Source organism: Coptis chinensis, chromosome 8 (assembly GCF_015680905.1).
Source record: "Coptis chinensis isolate HL-2020 chromosome 8, ASM1568090v1, whole genome shotgun sequence".
Classification (NCBI taxonomy): Eukaryota; Viridiplantae; Streptophyta; class Magnoliopsida; order Ranunculales; family Ranunculaceae; genus Coptis; species Coptis chinensis.
In genome coordinates this window covers 29,783,366-29,805,128 of record NC_141463.1, presented here as the reverse complement: position 1 = coordinate 29,805,128, position 21,763 = coordinate 29,783,366, and the positions used below count along the sequence as shown (strand labels likewise).

Genomic DNA, 21,763 nt, shown 5'->3' with positions numbered 1-21,763 from the left:
TTTCCATTTTCTTCTACACCATCACATAAGCCCCACAATACCTAATAAATACATCTAGCTCAATTAGGAGTAGGATGATGTGATATTAAGTAGTAGATGTGATCAATCGACCTCGGCTCCTCTGTTGTCATTGAGATGTGAGGAAAAGTGTGCCACTGCACACTGGAGTTAGCAAAATCTGAGTGGAAAAATTATAAGCGAATTTGTGTTGTGACACATACCTATGAGAACCCATTTAGGGAAGCTCTCCAAAGGATCTAGAAACGGCCCTGCTTGTATATTTCAATGTAAAGTCACTGTATGCATGTTCATATGTAGATGTTTTAATTATTGTATGCATATTAACTTGAGTTTCAAAGGAATTAATCCTCTCTCCCCACTAAGCAGATGTATAGATATCTGAGATCAATAATTTAGGAAACAAGATTTTGTTACTGAGTCGTTGTTACTGAAAAACTCTCACAAGGCTATAACTCGTCCATTAGGGAATTCCTAGTAGTTTAAGGCCTTGTTGCATACGGTTAATGCAACCGCACTCTGCGAAACGAGAACTAGTTATGACTACACATTTTTGGCCACTTATCTGTTTAAATGTCTCTTCTTTGCTTGAGGACAATCAAAGTGCTGTTTGGGGGTAGTGTGATAAGCACCAAAAACTGTAATATTATACCCCATAGAGACATAGCAATTTGGTTAATTATGTGTTTAATAATCATGAAATAATCACATTTTCGTGCTTTTGCAGGATGGAGCAACTAACGTAAAAAAAATGATAAAGCCAGCATTTAAGCACGGAATAGGGAGTATACATAAGCTTTCTGATTAAGCCCATATGAAGCCCAACAAATCCGGATTAAAGCCCAAAGACTTAAACAAGATCTGAAATCCAAATCGAAAAGGATTACGTGCCGCGTAAGCATCAAACTACCGAAGCTCATATCTCTTGAACCAGGACTCCAAATGCGACAAGTGAGCTACTCAGACGATCAGTGCGATGAACTCTATGCATAGGCAAGAAGTTGTAAAAATGCCAAAAGACCGGACCGCCACTGGACACTACACATGGACCCATTATGCGGGCCCACAATAGTTGATGAGTCATCATGCAAGTCAAGACAAAGGTACAAATAATTGGTGCAAAAGTGACACCTTGCATGTAATTAATGAAGTCAAGACAAATGTGTAAATAATTGGTGCAAAAGTGACACCTTGCATGTAATTAATGAGGTTAGATAAGATTAGGTGCTAATAGTGAAAACAAAGCAATGTGTCACTTTGTTTTGATTTTGTGGATAAGATGGAAATAAATGTGGGTGTGTGTTTCACGTGGGATGGAGGGTGAATGCTCTAATATGAGAGGAAAAAAACAAAACAAAGGCATTCACTCCATTTACTTCCTTGATTACTTTTCCTTTTTCCATTCCTTGTTTAGTAGTTAGTTTTTAGTTTTTAGTGAAAAACTTGTAACATTTTAATGGTGGAAACCAGCTTCTAGTTCTTGAATAAACCTCTTTCTTCCTTAGGTAAAACAGGTTGTTACATCTTGTTTTCTTCTCTCTCTCTCTCTCTCTCTCATTTACATATCTTTCTTGTAGATTTAAAATAATCCTAGGATCATGATCTAGACTCTCCTTTTGTGGAGGGTTAATGATGCTCATGTGAGGAACCCCTTTTGTATTGATTTTCTAGTTAGTTGTTTAGGAAAAACAAACTAGACTTTATATCCTACCCCAAAATGGTAGTGGTGTAGAGTCTAGTTAGGAATTAAGCTGATGACTTAGAGATAAGTCATTTCCTTGGTTTCTCATGCTAGCAATGTAATCTTAGAGATAAGTTGGATTGTTAGGGATAAAAAATGCAACCTGATTAGGATTTGTCTATGAATTCTAAAAGAATGTAAGATGCAATAAACTAGAGTCAAACAATAAAGGTTGTTTTCACATGAGGAGAACTAACTCTCCACACCTTTCTATAAATCGATTTTTACTTTGTTTTAGTGTGCATGTTACATAACTTTAAAGAATCAAGAATATCAAAATAGCTAATTAAGTAGTTTTAGTATAAAACAATCCCAATAAAGAACTTACTCACTAGTTCCCTAAGAGCATAATCAAATTGTAGGTTGCCCTAGACTTTAGGTGGAACGAATTCCTACTCGAGCTAAATGAACGAAAATTCGTGAGTAAGGAAAAGATTGAGTTTACACCGAACAAAGTAGAGAATACAAATCTCTAACAAATGCAAAAGTGTAAAGATCAATCATGCTTATTATGAAGACTAGAAATTGCTATGAAAAAGTGCTTAAAAAGTCAAAGTCAAAGTCAAAGTGAAAGGTCAAAGGTTAAGGGCTCAAAACCAAAGAGTTGAAAGTCAAAGTCCTCAACTCAAAATACCAGAGAGAGATGTCCTTAACACAAAAGATGACTTTCTCTAAAACCTATCTTGATCAGGAAGAAATCAAAAAGCAAAAGCAAAAGCATAAAGTAAAGGGTGAGGTGTCTCAAATGTAATGGAGAATGGAAAATCAGTCATTTGCATAAAGTAGGGGTATAAGAAGTAAAAGTTAAGGAGAGAAAATGCACCTAAACTTATTCTAGTGTCATGTAGGATTTAATTTCTAGTCTTTTTACATTTAAGTCATTTACTTTATTGTTCTTCATTTCAATCTTATTATTTTCTTTTATATTTCAATCAATCAATCATCTTTCTTTGTTGTTCTTTCTTCAATCAATCATTTCCTTTCATTGTTTTCAAGTTTATGTTCTTCAATTATTAGAACCACATAAGCTTTTCTTTCAATGTTCTTCATAAACTACCAAACAAACACTTGTCCTAAACTAATTAAAGATCATACCTTCCTTTCTTCAACTTCCAACCATTCAAACTCTAAACAATCTATGGTGAACCATATAAAAAACTTTGAGATACTCACAACTAGTCTACATCAACAATCAATGTTCATACCTCAACATAATGTATGATCAGTAAGAACATATATTGGAGTATGAACAATCATTGTTCATACCTCAACATATGATATGAGGTAAGTTAACCTATTTAGGTATGAACAATCACTGTTCATACACCAATATAAGGTATGAACACTCATTGTTCATAACAAAACGACTGAAAGGTAAAATCAAAAAATACTTATTTGAAATCTGGGCTATTTGTCCTTACGAGTTATTTTCACTTGAAAATTGGTTTTCCGGGTTTTTTACACCCGAAAATTGTCCTTGAGAGTCATTAAAAAAAACTGGTTCTGTGAGTGATATTCACTCACAAATGGGCCTTAGGACCAATTTCTTGTTGTTTTTATTTTAAGCGTGTGAGAGGAGAAATTAGAAGCAGGAAATACTTTTAGACTTCACTTTGGGTCTGTGGTTTTCTACTGTCTGAAATTTGTTATTTCACATATACTTTTACTTAAGCTTTCTACATTTTTATAGGTGGATATGGCCATATGGGTCGAGATAAATTTTTGTTGAAATTTCGGAAAATTACCTATGGGTGGAAATTTCAAATTTCTATGACAAAAAATCAGGTGGTCTAACTTTTAGGACCAGTCAAATGGTATTCTACAATTTTTGTTACCGAAACCCAGAGTAACTAGGGGGAGCCAGGTAAGACTAACTCGAGGAGGGGTAAATTCACTATGTTTTTCATAAATATCTTTCTTTAAGTTTTTTTTTCCAATCTTCTTTTATTTTATTTTGGTAACAATTAACAACCTTACTCTTTACATGTATGTAGAAACTAGAATTGAAACAATGTTAGCAGGTACGTGCAAATTTGAAGAACTGCATTAAAATATATGGAAAGTTAGTTGGAGAGAGATCACTTTTATTTTTTTGAGAAGGAGACCACTTTGAATGGGGTATTCTAACCTCTTATTTCAAATGAAGAGGCTTAATGGCGGCAAAAACAGAAAAAAGAAGAGATAGAATCATGCACCATTTTAAAATTTGAAAAAAGAGTAATAAAACAATTTATTGGTGTTAATATAATTGGGCTCCTTGGTCAGTCTGGTTTTTGGTAACGAAAATTGTAGATTACCATTTGACTGGTCCGAAAAGTTAGACCACCTGGTTTTTGTCATAGAAATTTGAAATTTTAGCTCATAGGTAATTTTCCATTGAAATTTTGAAATATCCAATTTTTGCCGATTTTGAAGAGCTTAAAAATCATATTTTCGGCTAATCTTTGTTGAAATAAGTATGTAAACAGTTTTTTTTTTTTTTTTTTTTTTTTTTTTTTTTTTTCCTAAAGTCTTGAAACCCGTCATTCGAGATCGATAGTTAGCATGGTTTCTTTGGATTCTAATTTTAATTACATAGGGGAGGCTCATCTAATTTTTTGTTTTTTAAAAATAGGGGATAATTATGTTATTTAAGTGACATTAGGGATGCTTTTTCTAAATTATTAATAAAAGAGAGCTTGTTCTAATTTCAATTAGGGAAATGGGGAATAATTATATAATTTAAGTGACATTAAGGGGGGTTTTCTAAATCTATATAACATAAAAGTCATCTTAACTACAAGAGAGAAAATTTCATCAAAGTCAATACATTTCCTTTGACTGAATCCTTTCACAACAAGGCGAGCTTTGTGCTTTGGGTGTGGATTATTCTCCTCATGCTTGACTTTGTAGATCCATTTATTCTTGAGAATTTTCCTTCCTTTTGGTTTCTCAACTAACTCATAAATGTGATTCTTATGCAAAGAATCAATCTCATCATGCATGGCCTTCAACCACTTCTCTATGTCTGTACCTTCAAGAGCCTCTTGATAGTACATAGGTTCTCCACCATCAGATAGTAAAACATACGTATGTGGTGGATACCTGGTTGAAGCTTGTCTCTCTCTGTCAGACCTCCTTGCTTCATTGTCTTGTGGTTTAGGAGGATGCACTTCTGCTTGCTTAGGTGGTGGTTCATGCACTTTATCTGCATCTTCTATACCAATAGATTATATCCCATCATGAACAATAAGATCATCATCATGAGTTTCAAACTCATGGTTCTCTACATTCTCATTGCCTTCTACATGTTCCACAGTAGGAACTTCTGGTTCTGAATCAATAAGATCATTAGTGAAAGCTTGTAGCTTCTCACCCTCCTCGAAATCTGCTATGGTTTGGTCTTCCAAGAACACAACATTTCAACTTCGGATTACCTTCTTGTTAATCGGATCATAGAGTTTGTAGCCAAACTTCTCATCCCCAAAACCAAGAAAAATGCACTGCTTGACTTTGTCATCAAGCTTGGATCTCTCATCCTTGGGAATATGAACAAATGCTCTATACCCTCAAGTATACATAATCAATATCTCTGCCTAACCATACTCTCTCTGGATAATCACTATTCAAAGGCTTCGAAGGCGATAGGTTGATCACATGCACGGTTGTACGCATTGTTTCTACCCAGTAACTTCTAGGTAACTTAGAGTGAGACAACATGCATCTCATCCTCTCTACAATGGTCCAGTTCATTCTCTCGGCTATACCATTTTGTTGCGGTGTCTTGGGAATGGTCTGCTCGATCATAACGAATCCCATGACTCTAGCAATACTCTTCAAACGGCCCAATGTACTCACCCCCATTATCTGAGTGAGTACACTTCAAAAGCTTCCCTGTCTCTCTTTCCACTATTTTATGGAATATCTTGAACACGTCAAAGTACTTCATCCTTGGTCTTCATACTATATGCTCATATCTTTCTTGATGCATCATCAATGAAAGTCAAGAAGTACAAAGCTCCCCCGTGGGACTTTACTCTTAGAGGACCACATAAGTCAGTGTGAACTAGCTCAAGGACATTGTCCTTTCTACAAGATGGGAATCTTTGGAAAGACACCTTGTGTTACTTTCCTACCAAACAATGAGTGCATCTATTTAAATGCGTACCTTTTATGTTTGGCTAGGTCTTTTGTATGACAAGAACTTCCATACCTTTTTCGCCCATATAACACAGTCTCTTGTGCCATAGTTCAGAGGAAGCTTCTTCTTCTGCCGCATTTGCTTCTGTTTTACACAAACTAGCTTGTGTCTTGTAAAGTGAGTAAGTTTTCTTTCCTTTGGCTGCTATAGAGGTCTTCGAGTTTCTTCCACAAACCAAAAGCGGTGGTCTCTTGGGATACATGGTGGAAGACATTGTTGTCAATTAACTGTCGAATATACCAAATTGCTTTTCTGTCAAGCTTGTTCCACTCAACCACAGCAGTCGCTTCCGGTTTTACTCCCCTATTCTCAATGGGTTGTGTCAAGTCCTTGTAATATAGCAAGTCTTCCATCTTGGTGTTCCAAATGGTATAGTTTGCTCTATTCAGACTAATCATGCGAGTGTTTATGGAATGGTCCATCTTTACAAGTTATTTCAACTCAAACCTTCTTTCAGGAATTTTGTTAAACACCTTCCGAGCAAAATTTGGATAACAACCTAGATTAATCTAACCTAGGCTCTGATACCACTTGTTGGGGAATAACGATATCAATCAATCCCCACTACACATATAACTTGTACTTGAACCTACAACAATCTCCAAATAATTCTAAATATCCACTACAACCAACCTAGCATGCCTAACTCTCTAAACAACTATCAACAACAAATAATAATGCAAAGAAAAGTAAAGCATACCATAACACAAAGATATAATGTGGTTTGGCCAATGATGCCTACTTCCACAAGAGTTAATCCTTTTATAACATGGGAAGGAAGATTACAATCACTCCTTTCAGTCCCTCACCTTACTAGATCACTCTTCTATCTTTACAGGTTTTTCTCTCTGTAAAGGTTTTCTCTTAATTTTGATAGCTCTCAAAATTGGGTTTCAATTCGTGTCTTGGGTTGTCTAGGTTTTCCAAAACCTTGTTTTTGGTTTATATCCCAAAAAACTAATTCGCAGTTACTGTAGAAGGAAACTTGTGAAAATAGACATGAGCGCGGGAGCGCCTTCAGACAGGCCAAAAATAGCGCGCGCGCCCTCTACGAATTATGCAGGAAAAGTCTAGTAGACTTGTTTCGGAAAAAGTTGAGAAAAAAAACTATCTTCTTTTTCCTCCAAGGCTCCTTGGGCAAGACTAGTTTCGAGCGTTCGCTCGCTCAAACTTTTTTACGCAGGCATCACCGGATTCTCTCCTTCTTCCTCATGTGAGGGATAACTCCAACATATGTGTTGTACCACATAGGCAAATACTAGTTATTAATGGGGTGTGGGTTATAAATTGAGTAGGGAGATTTCAATTTGCCTACTCGATAGTGGAGAGTAAGTTACTGAAAACCCGGCTATCATATAGTGTAAAGAAGAGATATATTGGTTTAAATTATTTTTCTTCCCAGGGATAAATCTGCAAACAAGTACACAGTTGCCCAAGAGGAATGCTAGCGAGCCCATCAGTTATCTCATGGGCTCCGAAACATGCCGCTTAAGGACAAAAAAAACTTAACCTACCACTACTACGACCGGTCTACAAAAGTTCATAAAAACTGAACTAAACAAGAACTTTATTTTTTTTCGCTACTAAACTAAACAAGAACTTACGTGACTTATGTCTTCATCATTCTAAAAAAAACCATTTTATAATTCTCAAAAGGGAGAAAACCTCATGTGCCCATCTACTCCCTCCCTCTCTAATCTCTCTCTTTTACTCTTCATAACCCCAAAGGAAATATATAAAAATCTCATACGAAAATTAATTAACAATTACAGAGACCCAGCAAACTTAGAACACACAAATGTTGATGTGGAGAAGGTGCTTATATTACTTTTACACATAAGCAAAAAAAAATTGGGTTAACCAATATTACCCCCACTAGATGAGCCAATTAGGATTCCCACTAGATGGCAAATTAGGGTCTCCCCCCTAAATACACACAAAAAAAAAAGTCAAATTGGGTTGACCGAATTTTTTTTTTGTGTGTATTTGGAGGGGAGGGGGGAATCTTGGCTCATCTAGTAGGGGGGTAACACTAGTTCACCCATTTTTTTTTTACACAATGACACTTTTTAAAATAAAAGCGAGGACAATATTTTCATATGCCTTTCATATGGTTGATTATATTACCTCAGTATAACTATATCAAAAGGAGAAGTTACTGTTTTGTTAGGCACACATCATTGTTATGTTTGTAGAGCCTGATCACCACATGGGTTTCCAAATTGGAAATCGAAACCAAGCACCGCCAGCACATGTCCGCATAGCTTTTGAATTGTGTTTTGGAAACCAATTCACGTCCTTCTTCAACATGACTTGGAAGTCTAAATTGGTTTTGGAAACCAATACTAAATTGGTTATTTATACGCTTTCGGCAATTGGGATTCTATAAATACCCCATGAGACTAGTGAATTATGACACACAACAAAAAGAGCTTATAGTGTACGGGGCGTGTAGTGAGTACATTGTTGGAGTAATAATTAGTGTAAGGCAATAGCCAAATTTGTGAGTGCATTGTGATAGTGCAATAGCATAAATTTGTGAGTGCCAAATTTGTGTATGCATGAGAGAGTGATCGAGTGATTGGTGTTTGTGTAAGGCTCGTGACATTGTAAACAACTCTTTGATTATTGTGGATTTTGGTGCACTTGTAAACGTAGGCAATTGCCAAACCACGTAAGTTACTTTTGTTCGTTTATTCTTTGCTATTTCATTATTGCTTTAGTGGTTGTATTATATTGGTGTTCTTGTTTTGTCATTGATTCTAAGATCTTGAGGATAATTGTCGTTAGTTGGGATTAGTGCGTGTGATCTCTAATTCCTAACAACTAGTATCGGAGCTTTGGTTTATGAATCGGATTATTGAAGGTGTTTGAAGAAATTCTTGAGTGGTGAACTCCGTCGTTGTTTAAGACAAGGTGTTTGAAGAAATTTAATTTCTTGATTGAAGAATATTATTCCACCGTAGTTTGGTTCAAGTTAGAGTAATGACAACCGAGAAGACGACAACCATGGTTAAGAGGTTTGTTGGTACAAACTTAGGCTTTTGGAAGATGCAAATAGAGGATTATCTTTATCAAAAAGATCTCTATGAACCATTGATAGGAAAGAAGCCTGCAGCAATGGAACAAGGAGCATGGGATTTGCTTGACAGAAAAGAATTAGCGACAATCTGATTGAGTTTGACAAAGTCTGTAGCCTTCAACATTAAGAACGAGAAGACGACAGTGTCTCTCATGAAAACTCTCTCAAGTATGTATGAACAACTCTCTCCAGCGAATAAGGTGCATTTTATAACAAAGCTCTTTACATCGATAATGTCTGAGGAAGATTCTTTCAGAGAACATCTCAATTTGTTCAATGAGACCAAAGACTAACTTGAGTCTGTTGAGATCACTTTTACTGACGAGGTGATAGCTTGCGTAATTTTTTTGCATATGCCACTGAGTTGGAAAGCTACAATTTCTGCAATTAGTAGTTCTTCTGGTAAATCTAAGTTGAAATATGATGAAATTGTTAGTATAATACTGACCGAGGAAATCCAAAGGTAGTTGGATAGTGCCTCCACTTTAGAGTCTGCATTGATCACAGAGAGTAGAGGAAGGAGTTCATACAAAGGCCGACATCGGTCAGAACATATAAGAGGATCTCATAGCCTTGATGATGTTGAACAGGAACCTAGAGATACAAGTGATGATTTGTGTTACAATTGTGGAATGCTAGGCTATTACAGTTATGAATGTAAAACTCCAAGAAATAACAACAAGAACAAGAATCAAGATGTTAATGTTGTTGAAGTGGATGATGACGCATTGATACTTTCTATGGAGAAGTATAATTGGGAGTCTTAGGTGATAGATTCTAGCGCATCGCTCCATGCTACCTCAAATCGGAAGTTCTTTAAGAACTAAACCAAATGTGACCTAGGCAAGGTGTTCTTTGGTGATGATCAACCTTGTAACATTGTTGGCAAGGGTGATGTGCATATCAAATTGAAAGGGTTTGCATGAAAGTTGAGGGATGTGAGACATGTCTTTGATTTGAGGAAGAACTTGATTGTGGGGTGGTTGGTTCTGAAAACTAAAAAAATATAGTTATCACTTTACTTAACTTAATAAGTACTCAACTTACTCTAACCTAAAAACTAAATAAAAAGGAAAGCCAAACAAAAGGTGCACACTTACTCAGTACCAAAAAAAAAAAAAAAAAAAAAGTCAAGCTAAACAATCACCCAAACAAAAAAACCCACCCATTACCGAAAAAAAATATAAACCCTAACAAAGAAACCCCTCACGCCATATATTAAAAGAAAAAACCCCCTCACCTTCACGTACTCCATTTCTCCTCACTTTTCTATTTATTCTATGAAAATTTAAAAGTCTAGCTTCTACTCTTCTACCCAACGAACAGCTACCGTTTTTGTGGAGGTAACTAGGTAAGCCTTATATTATTTAATTTTTTGTCTTCTTTTTTAATATTTTTGTACTGATTCCTAAACCATATTATTTAGCTTTTGTATGTTTGTGATTTTTTTTTTTTTATTTTGTGAATATCATTGGCGGTTTATTTTAGTTAGTGCAATTTCAATTCGGTTGATTAGTGGTTTATTTTAATTGTTTTAACAGCTATGTTAAAATATTTGATCAAAGAAAAGTTGTTGCCCTTTCAACCAATTAGTAACACACATAATATTGCTAGTGCTAAAGTAGGACCCTCTACAAAGCGTCACTAAGAAACTGAGAATGGTGGTATTGAACAACCTATGTTAAAATGGGTTCAACGTGAAAATCGTGAAAAACTTGACTTGTCTAGTCTTTCGGGAGATCCTGGATTGAGGAACAAAATTTCAGATTATCATAAAGAATCATCTGCGCAATCGGATGGCAGATGAATAGTTGAATGATTGTTTAGTAACATACATTGAAAATGAAGTTTATTATATAGCATTGACACTGAGTTGATCTTGCAACGCTTTCAGAAGATGAAGAAGAATGACAAAAAAAAGTTGTCGAGGACAACTATAAATAGGTATTTGTTTAATTTGGATTTTTTTTTTTGTATGCTTGTTTTGTCTGGTGGCTCCGCCACTGTTTCCTAGTGATGTTTGGAGGGTCTCTAGGGGTTCTATGATAGTGGCAAAAGGAAAGAAGAGTGGTACTTTCTATGGGACCATTGATGCATTGGTTCATTTAATTTGTTGTTGTGTATGGCAAAGAAGATCCGGATGTGTGGCACCGCAGACTTGGTCATGTGAGTGAGAAATGAGTGCAAGTCCTTCACTCAATTGAAAAACTACTTATGTTACAGTCAACGAAATTTGGCTTATGTGAGAATTGTGTTGGAGAACAGAAGCGGGTGAGTTTTCATAACGTGGGCGGAACTTAGAAAGCATAAAAGCTCGAGTTAGTCCATACAGATGTCTGGCGACCAACTACAGTCTCCTCCCATGGCAGAAAGTCATATGTTGTGACTTTCATTGATGACTACATGAGAACAGTGTGGGCATATTTCTTGTGACATAAATCTAAGAATTATGGAATGTTCAAAAAGTGGAATGCCAAGGTTGAGAATGAGACAGACTTGAAAGTAAAAGAGTTGAGATCCCGTAATAGAGGAGAGTACATTGATGCAAGTTTGAGGAATGATTGTGTAGATAATGGAATGAAGATGGAATATACTTTGTGAGGGACGCCTCAACTGAACGAGGTGACAGAGTGTATATACAAAGTTGGCATAGGTTATATGCACCCAAAATAGTAGGTGCTTCATTAGTATTTACATATTGATCATCGATATAGGCTCTAGATGGTAATGTTGGAATAGAGTTCTTAGGGTGGATATCATATCACTAGGATTTCTAACGTTGGATTATTTAATTGTAGTAGTTTGTGACTATCAAAATGTTGCTTGCAAAGTTGCAGGTTCAATGAAATTTGATACAACCGCCTCTTTTGAACTCTTTCTTTTGTTTGATATGATAGCAGTCTATCCTTTTGTAATCAATATTAACAAATCAAAACAAAGCAAAACTATGTATTGATGCATGTCAATTAGTCTTTCTAATTATAGTATCAAACCTTTAGTTTTTGTGAACTACACTCATTTGAATTTGACACCAGGTTTACTTGCAGGTGGAAAGGTGGAAATGCTGAGGATGGATAGCAATTTCACATTGAATTTGGAAACAAAATCGCACGTTTGAAATGGATAATTGTAGGTGGAAATATTGAGGATGGATAGCAGTGTTGTTTGTTAGAGTTGTCTGAAGATAGTTTAGTCTCAAGACGGATTTCTTTTACTTTGCAAAAATATTGTCTTTATGTTATTTTTTTATTTATGATCATCGAAAAAGTTATGCATTTGTTTGATTCATCACAACTTTTTGAGAAATTTTGATGAACCGAATTACGGCAGTTATACTCTCTTTTTTAAAATTTGTTTTTAATAGATTTAATAGAAAGTGCGTACATGGCTTAGTAATTTATTCACAGTCAAATTGTATCAGTATATGCAATAAATAGCACGCACCCAACTTAATTTAACAAGAGATATGTAATTGAAAGGCCAAAATTAATTTTGAAGTACCTAATACACTAGTATTACTACCGTGCAATGGAGCCGTTAGGGGGACTAGGCGAAATCAGCTAACTGCCTAACTATTAAGGGTTAACGAACATTATCCCCCCTAGATAAGCCTATAGTACAAAATATCGGGATATGGCAAAATATCGACCTCTGATTTATGGATATGTATCGTGGATATATCCCCCTGTGTGGGGATATATTATATTTGGGCATCTGTAAATATCGTGGATATATCGAGATATATCGATAAATATCGACAAATATCCACAAACTATGTGTGGGTATTTATGACTGCAAATATCGTGGATATATCGCGATATATCGACAAATATCGATAAATATCCACAAATATCGATAAATATCTATATTTTCTTTGAATGTGGTCATTATAAAGGTTGAATTTGATCAGTCCTTACAAGTGTGAATAATGGAGAAGATTGTGATGGGTCGAGTTTTGACTGAGCTCGCTTTGGGACGAGCTGCCTACATATCAAGATTTTGTGATGAACTTGAATCAAGTCAGACATTGTTCCCCCCTTTCCTCTGTCAGCTCAAGTCCCTATCTTGATGAGAATAAATGAGCTTTTAGACAGTATATTTATAAGCACGATTGATGCTATGACTTTAACTAACACAGCTACGTTGAGCGTTACTGCCCGTTGTGTGAATGTGCCAGGTTGTCACCTCGTTCTGGATGAGGTGTTATGTTGTAACGATCTATCATGAGTCCCGAGGTTATCACCTCATTCTAGACAAGGTGTTATGTTATAACGATCTTCCATGAGTTTTCCTCGATTAGGTGTTGGACACGCATAATATATATAAATATATTATTCCCTCACGCGATCATACTTTTAATATAAATTACTCTCTAATACTCAAAAATACACCTCGGAATTCCTACATATTACATTGACTTTTCATTCTTTAACAATGAATCTTGAATTTTTTTTTTCTACATATTACAATACTTGCTGCACTTGCACTTTGAAAGCGTTCAATCATATAGCGATCTATTAGATCTTCTCATTGTGATTGAATCCATGATGAGAGCGTGAAGGCCTGCAACCCCCGATGTCCATAGATGCCTTGCCTATAAAGTCTATCCAACACTCTAACGCCTTCGTGAGAGGCGACCAACACAACTCCAATCCACTTCATCATCTTGTCAATAGGGCGTGTTCAATTACATCACTTGCCAAAACCATGCTCCCACTAGTATCCTCCCCATCACCGCCATAAACCGCATCCATCATCTTGATCGGGCAATCTACAACATATTGCAGCCCTTTGGTTGAAGCCAGGATTTTACATCCTTCAATAGAGGTTGTTATTTGGGACAGTAGGGGAAGCATAAATAAAACAGAATAGAATGGACTTGGTTCATCCTCACCCTTGATGGAAAGAAGGTACTCGAGAAGATCTAGAGCCTTTAGCATGCAGGTAAAGGGTGATTCCGCCAAGTACTTCCCAACAAACAACACTGAATCAAGAAGATCCTCTCCTTTTCTATGATCATGATCCTTTGCCTCTTGCAAGAACTCTAGAACCTTACCCATCGTCTCGTTCGGACCATTGATCATCATTATTCCCATGCTTTTATCAATATAACTCTCATTGATTTCAGAGACATTTTCTGCTGAGACCGATTTCATCATCTTTTCTGCTGAGACTGATTTCATAATCTTTTCTTATGATGATTCATTCACGTATGAATCTTCAGTACAGATGCGCGCACACAAGAACAACTAGCCCTAGCATTTCCAGAGAGATAAGAGATAAGAGATAAGATAACAAAGATAACAATAAAACAATCAAACAATAAAACAGTCATTGAATACCAAAGACACGTGGCATCTACAATTATTACAAAACTCAGGATGTGATACAAACCAACTAAGCAAAACCCAAACTACACATAGACGGAAAAATCCTACAAAAATTTTGACAGAGTTTCCTCTGTATTTTCAACATTTCATAAACTTAAATCCTGTTATAACTTGGAAATTCAATAAAACTACACCCAACTACTAAAAGATATACTGATTCGTAGAACCGGCTACTTAACCATCTCGACTAGTGCCAGTTAAGTCAAGTAACCAACCCTCGAATCAAATATCGACAAATTCAAGCTAACTAGAGGAAGGAACAGCTTGGTTCAGCTCACCTCAGGGCTCAAAGTAGAGAAATAAAATTACAAAATTGTTACGACTTTCTACTTATGCTGATTTCCACAATTCCAAACGCATATGAAATGATAAACTAGCTAGATTAAGAATTGAAGAAAGCAAGTCAAATAAGTGAATAACATATGTGAGTTGGAAAGGTAATTCTTTCAAGACAAGCTATAGATTTCAAGATAGCTACTCTTAGAAGTTAAAATAAGGTTGATAAGCTAATAGAATCCTTAAGGGATAAGCAAGTAACAGGGGCATCAATCAAGAGCAATAGTACCTGTGCAGTACTAAAATCAGGATAACTACAAATTATAAGACCTTTGGTTACAGGTTGTGAACAGAGTCATAATTACACAACGAGTAAGCATCTTTACTCACCTCTTAGCTCGAGAAACATAAGCTAGTATGAACTTGCACCAGTTTACTTCTCTGAGGCGGAAAAGTTGGTTCATAGTATCAAAAGTGGAGAGATGCTATGTCGTTGAAAGCGTACAGTGGGTCAAGAAATTCAAAAAGATGCAATCGTAACTAAGAAATAAGCAAGCCCAACACTACATTAAGAATAAAACATATGAAATTGAAGGATATAAATATCAACTCCAAGAACTAGATCAAATCCCCCTGGATACTGATCTGAAATTTGTTTTATATGATTGTCATCTCCCCATTCTAGCTTCTCTGCTGCCAATCCTAAGTACAAGTTCCCATCAAAGACAAAGCTTATCAATATAGCTTCTTTTTGTTACTAGGCACTCGGCTTAATTAAAACAAATAAAACCCCATAGGAAGATTATTGTTTTCTCCTTACCAGAACAATTACTACGGCATTCCGAAGCTGCATGGAGCTCTACATTTTTCTTCAAGATCTAAGTGGCTCACCAAAAACATAACAATTACAACTAATCCATAGACATAAAGAACTCACAAAACAGAGCGATATTTTGTACTATGACTCAAACTTTATTCAAAACCAATAGAGAGGCTGACACTCCAAACCATTAAACATGATAAAAAACTGACATCCAATACAAAAACACTTTAACTTTATTCCAAACCAACAGAGGCTGACACTCCAAACCATTACAAAGAAGACTACTGCCAGAATGATTTGCGACCTTATTGTATGCCTTTGACACCATGTAATGCCGATTCAAAAAGAAAATCATTACAATACTGGTTCCAAGTGAGGGTTTGGCCGAACCAATTCTTAAAGTTTTCCACGTACAAGTCATACGCTGACTGATCTAAGTTCTTGCCACACAATTGAAGGTAACCAATAATCGGATACCCAGTTTCCTCAACAACGGGTTGACTCGGAAGTTCCCATACAATTTCCCATGCAAGTGGAGGCATGTCCACACTATGGTCTGAGAATGGCTGAACATCTTCCATACTTTGGTCCCTTTCATTCCGTCCTCCATAAGAATGACGAGGAGGTGCATATTGTTCTGAAGGTAGCACAAATGTAGATTCAATAGAATACTCGCGAGATGGAGCATTCCAATCTCCATAAGACTGAGGGGACGCATATTGTTCCGAAGAAGTAGCATAGGTGGAAGCAGTAGAGTATGCTTGAGGATCATTCCAATTCCCATAATATTGAGAACGTGAATATTCTTCTAGAGGATTCGCATATGAAGAGTCTGTAGAATATTTAACCATATTTGAACCAGTAGAAGAATATCTATAAGGCTGATCGTAAGAAAACAATCCTCCAAATTGGCCCGCCAACGAGTCCACAGACATCTCGACCCAAGTAGATGACCCTTGCCCATAAAAACAATTGCTGGAGTCCGTGCTCTATGTAGGATCTGCTCTCCTTTGTCGACATTTTCTTTGACGAGATCCTCGTTGGGCGGAAGTACCATGGTCAGAGTCTTGAGTTGCATGGTCAAAACCATCCTCTTCAGTAAAGTATACTCCTCTATTATCACGGCATTGTGAGGAACCACCAGTTGCTTGTTAAGACCCAACAACAGTGCATCCACCCCTACCACTTGGTGGGCGCTGTGAGGACCCACCCCTTGACTGCTACATTGAGGACCCACCTCTTGACTGTTGTGACCTTGGTGCTGTCACCCGTTGTAACCCAACACCACCACCAATGGAAACTCTAGGTTGTTGTGACTGAACCCCATCATTACCATCAAAACCTAGAGGACCACCACCACCTACTCGACTCGGACCACTGCCATCTCCACGACCACCACCACCTCCTCGACTTTGACCACTAGCACGAACCTGAGCATGATCATCATCAAAACCAGGGGGACCACCACCACCTACTCGACTCAGACCACTACCATCTCCACGACCACTACCACCTCCTCGACTTGGACCACTGGCACGAACCTGAGCATGATCATCATCAAAACCAGGAGGACCATCACCACCTACTCGACTCGGACCACTACCATCTCCACGACCACTACCACCTCCTCGACTAGGACCACTGGCACGAACTTGAGCATGATCATCATCATCATCATCGCTATCGTTATCATCATCAACAACATTGTAAGCATTATCGTGCTCCCCATCACTAGGCATTCTCCATGCATCAGGATCATAATATGTTTCACCATCAAGTTGAGTGTCATTAGGAGATTAAGCTGCTTCAAAGTTATCCTCAGGATTGGGATTCGGAACAAGTTCCCAATTTCCATCTATTGGCACACCAAATTGCTCTGCAATGTATGAATTAGGACGATCGCTTTCATCTAATAATACCTCGGGGTTCTCTCTCTGTCATCGATCCAATCAAAAATAGGACAGTCTGAGTCATTATCGACTGGGTACAATGATGTGAGGTCCAAGATCTTCTTCTCTTCTTCGAATTGGTTCTTTAGTTAGACATGCTTGCTTTTCAGTCGAAGGTTGTAGTGGATAAAGACTCGATCCTGCAATGACTCAGTTCTCGAGTTACAATGTTTCGCCGAGTGTATGAATCCAAACATGCTCCAATTCCTCTCACATCCAGATGATGAGGTAGTTTGTGAGAGGATCCGTATAGCTAACATTTTCAAGTGGTCGACATAACCGTCTTCAACATTCATCCACCAATCAGCTGCGTCAATAACAAACAATGTAGACCATATTATATAATTTTGTATGGACTAAAACTAAAATAGGTCCATTACAAGTTAAGTAGTGGGTTAACAATGAAACTAACCCTTGGCATGACTTTGGTTCTTCCATATACAAGAATTGGCCTTGAGAATACCCCGAAGCCTCTCGATAAGCTTTACATTCATTTAAGCAAGCCAATTGACCGATAGGTCCGGATCAACTGGTTAATGATGGTATGCGCATTCTTTGAGAGGAACTCCCCATTGTATGCAACATTTTCACTATCAGGGCCGTAAATTACGGCAGGATTAAGGTAGTGTGCTACAAGCAAATTTGTAGCATATTAGCTTACAACAATTATGGTACAATTAAATAAACCTCGAGTTAACAAAAATATTACCAGCTTTGTGTAATGGGTGCCCCAATTGGTTGTTCCACCTCCTTTTAATGATTCCAACAATCCATTCAGGCGAGCGAATCTTCCTCTAAACTTGCTCAATTGTTATTTCTACCCATCTGTGCAAAAATGGCATGGTTGGTTTATCATCCCTATCCACTTTCCGCAATAAAACCACAATGGGTTCTAATACAGCTACAATCCCCTTCACATTCTGCCAAAATTCTCGGTCGTTTATAATATCCTCGACCATCATCATCTAGACCGTAGGATTATCATTCTTGATTTCAAGATATCCTTCGGAAGTAAACATTGACCGGAGCTTGTTCTTTTTCTTCAGCAAACTTTTCAATGCCATGTAATTACTGGCAAATCTAGTTGGACCAGCTCGGACTAAGTCTCCACCACACACTTCCCTCATAAGGGAAACAACTCGAGAGTGGTTATAAATGAAAGACGTGATATCCTTTGCCTGATCAAGGATTACTTTCGTCGATGGGGCTCGAGAAAATTCTTTCAAGATAAGGTCTATAGAATGAGCCGCACATGGGGTCCAGAAAAGGTTATACCCTATTGTACATGAAGTAGTTTAGTAGACAGTTCATACAAAAAAACTATTTGTAAAAGGAATCTAAAATGGGAGAATAAAACTTATTTGTAAGTATATCATTTTCTCTTGCAAGCATCTCTCCAGCTTTCTTAAAATTCGCCCCGTTGTCCATTACAATCTGAACAACATTCTCCTTGCCAACCTTGTCAACAACACGTCTCATGCGTTTCAATAAGTGGCAGTGATCTTTCTTGTGTTTTGATAGATCAATGGACGAATCAAAAGTCATGAGCCCATCACAATACACCATGAAGTTCATCAAGCACTGTCGCATTGGACTAGTCCAGGAATCACACATAACAGTGACACCATATGTAGACCATTTTATTTTCATATGGTCAATATACAATTTGCACTCTGCCTTAAGCTTCTGCAACTCTGAATTTAGTAGTTGATAGGTTGAAGGAGGGGTCACTCCAAGACCGGCGCGACATGCCTCATCAAACATCGGCTTGTAATACGGGTTGTTGGCCACTGCATTTGGAGACAAGTTTCCCCAAAGTACAAATCTAGCCACAGCTGTTCTAAACACCCCCAACTTTTGACTTACCGGCTGGCGTCATCTGGTGGACAGATGGTTGATTAACATCAGGCCTTCTCGGCGAATCAACATCAATAAGCTCGAGATGCCTAGTGCTCTTCGAACGGGAGAAGAAAGACATAAGACCTTTGCCTTTGCGAGAGCTTGTGCTTGGAACATTGGAGTCCTCTCTGGTTGGACCCCTCCTATCCCACGAGCCCGTCTCACAGAACCTCTGGTACTCATCTCTAGATTGTTGCCGAGCCATCTTGAACTCGTTGTCATCCTCGTCTGAGTCTTTTCCAGGAGGGTGTGCATGCATGGCAGCTCTATAATGTTCTTGAGCTATGTTTTTTCCATTTCTCTTCTCAATTCTAGACTCAATTATTTGTTGGAACATGTCTCGAATTTGCTTTCCACACTTCAAACATTTCTCAACATTTTTGTTCCTTCCGCCAAGATGTACTTTCAGCTTTGTAATGCCACCTCCAGCTAAAATCTTATCACAGTATTTGCACTGTGTCCCGTTTTTATTTCCAGGGATATGGATAGTGTGGTCCCACCCGATATTAAATCCCTTTGGCATTTATATCCTCATTTATCACAAACGAGAATAGTTTAATATATACATCAAACCAAAACATAATTAAATTTGATGATTCCTATTTAAAAATACATGGATCAAGTACGTGGTCCTATAACTCAAATTCCAATGTTGCCTTAACTGTGTCTGGCACTTTTTCTACATTTAATTCTAATAGTCAAACATCCAAATATTAACAATATCAAACAATTACAGTCAAGTTTGAAACCGGTATCCGGGCTTGTGATCAGAATTAACCAATCTTTAACAAGTAGGAACTCTCAGATCACCCGTAGGTGCACTGTGTTTTAGAACCAAACTGTACTTTGAGTGATATCAAGAATATTCCAATGCTAACTGTGTACTTTTATTGATATTCCAATGTTACCTTAACTGTGTCGGGTGCTTTTCCTACATCTAATTCTAATATTCATGCCTCTACCAATGCTAATCATATCTTCCCTGTACTTAGAAATAACGGTATAAATCATTTAGACAATTTTACCATTGCATTATATTTTTAACACTAACTTGCTTGTTTATAAAACAAAAGAGCTAAAAATATTTTGACAGAGTTTCCTTTGTTTATTCAACTTTTTGACCCCTTGTATTATGCCTAAAATATATATATATATATATATATATATATATATATATATATATATATATATATATATATATATATATATATATATATATATATATATATAAAAAAGAAAAAAGACAAACATAGATTCTATAACTATCAGTTCATCCATAGAATCTGAATACCAAGTTAAATTACATTAGCCATTCAAATTAATTTAAAGTCATGCGCAAATAAAATATAAAAAACATATAACCTGCACACTTGATAACTAAACCAAGAATAAATCCTAACACTACCTAATATACAAACCAAATGACTTTACCATGGCACATAACCAAAACATATCCCTTATATGCATACAAACACCCACAATTTCAGTTGTTGCAAAAAACAACAAGCAACAAATAAAACTAGTATACGAAATGGGTAGAAGTTTTACCTCAAGAGAATCAGAAGCCAACTCCACTACTACAAATCAAACTCCACTACTGCACCAACAATGAACAGGTTATTTGAATTATTCCCTTTCTTACTCAAAATACTAGAAAAATTTATATTTGCTGGAAAAAAAAAAACGACATACCTAGTGCGCAACAACCAAAAGTGGGAGAAGAACAAACCACTGGACAACACGACGTACCTAGAGCACAACAACTAAGTTTTCAACTGTGCTTATGCTGCAAAATAGAAAAACAAGCAACCACTGAGAACATACTTGTACAAAAGACAATGAAGAGTTCATGGAAGAGTTTGCTCTACCCTCAAAGACAAGGACCAAAGACGGGTACAATCCTCTTCTAGATGACTTCAAGAATACAAAATATCTTATGATATACATAACTCAAATATAAAACCACCACTTAACATCACATTCTAAAAAAAATTCGGCAGAGTTTCCTTTGTATTTTCAACATTTCATAAATTTAAAACTTGTCATAACCTGAAAATCAAATAATATACTTCTATAACATATATTAAAACCTCATACCTCATAAACCCAAATACCTTTTTTTTTTTCCTCAAACATTTTCATATTATTTAAACTAAACGGGGCGTTGAAATACCCATACAGTCGAAAAAAAGATCTTTACATATGATATCTGGAGGTCTATCGTGCTAGCTCATGTGATGAGCTAAAGAAATGCCATATCTTGTGCGATTATTATCACCCGTTTGCATTTCCTTCTCTGTATATGTGGATGATGGATATGTTTTCGAACAAGGAGAAAAGTTGGCGAATATCCTCAATGATCCCACCTGCCTCCCATGGACTATCCCTGTCTTCTCCCTTAATGC

The 21,763-nt window shown here is 36.8% G+C and overlaps 1 long non-coding RNA gene across 1 annotated transcript; it reads right to left on the bottom strand.

Annotated features, from left to right (window-relative positions):
* Positions 1–15,286: 15,286 nt before the first annotated feature.
* LOC147480985 (uncharacterized) lies at positions 15,287–20,952 on the bottom strand. Its single transcript, XR_015203918.1, has 3 exons — positions 20,907–20,952; positions 15,508–15,565; positions 15,287–15,389 (listed from the first exon to the last, which is right to left on the bottom strand). It is a non-coding gene; the product is annotated as an uncharacterized LOC147480985 (long non-coding RNA).
* Between the last annotated feature and the right edge of the window lie 811 nt (positions 20,953–21,763).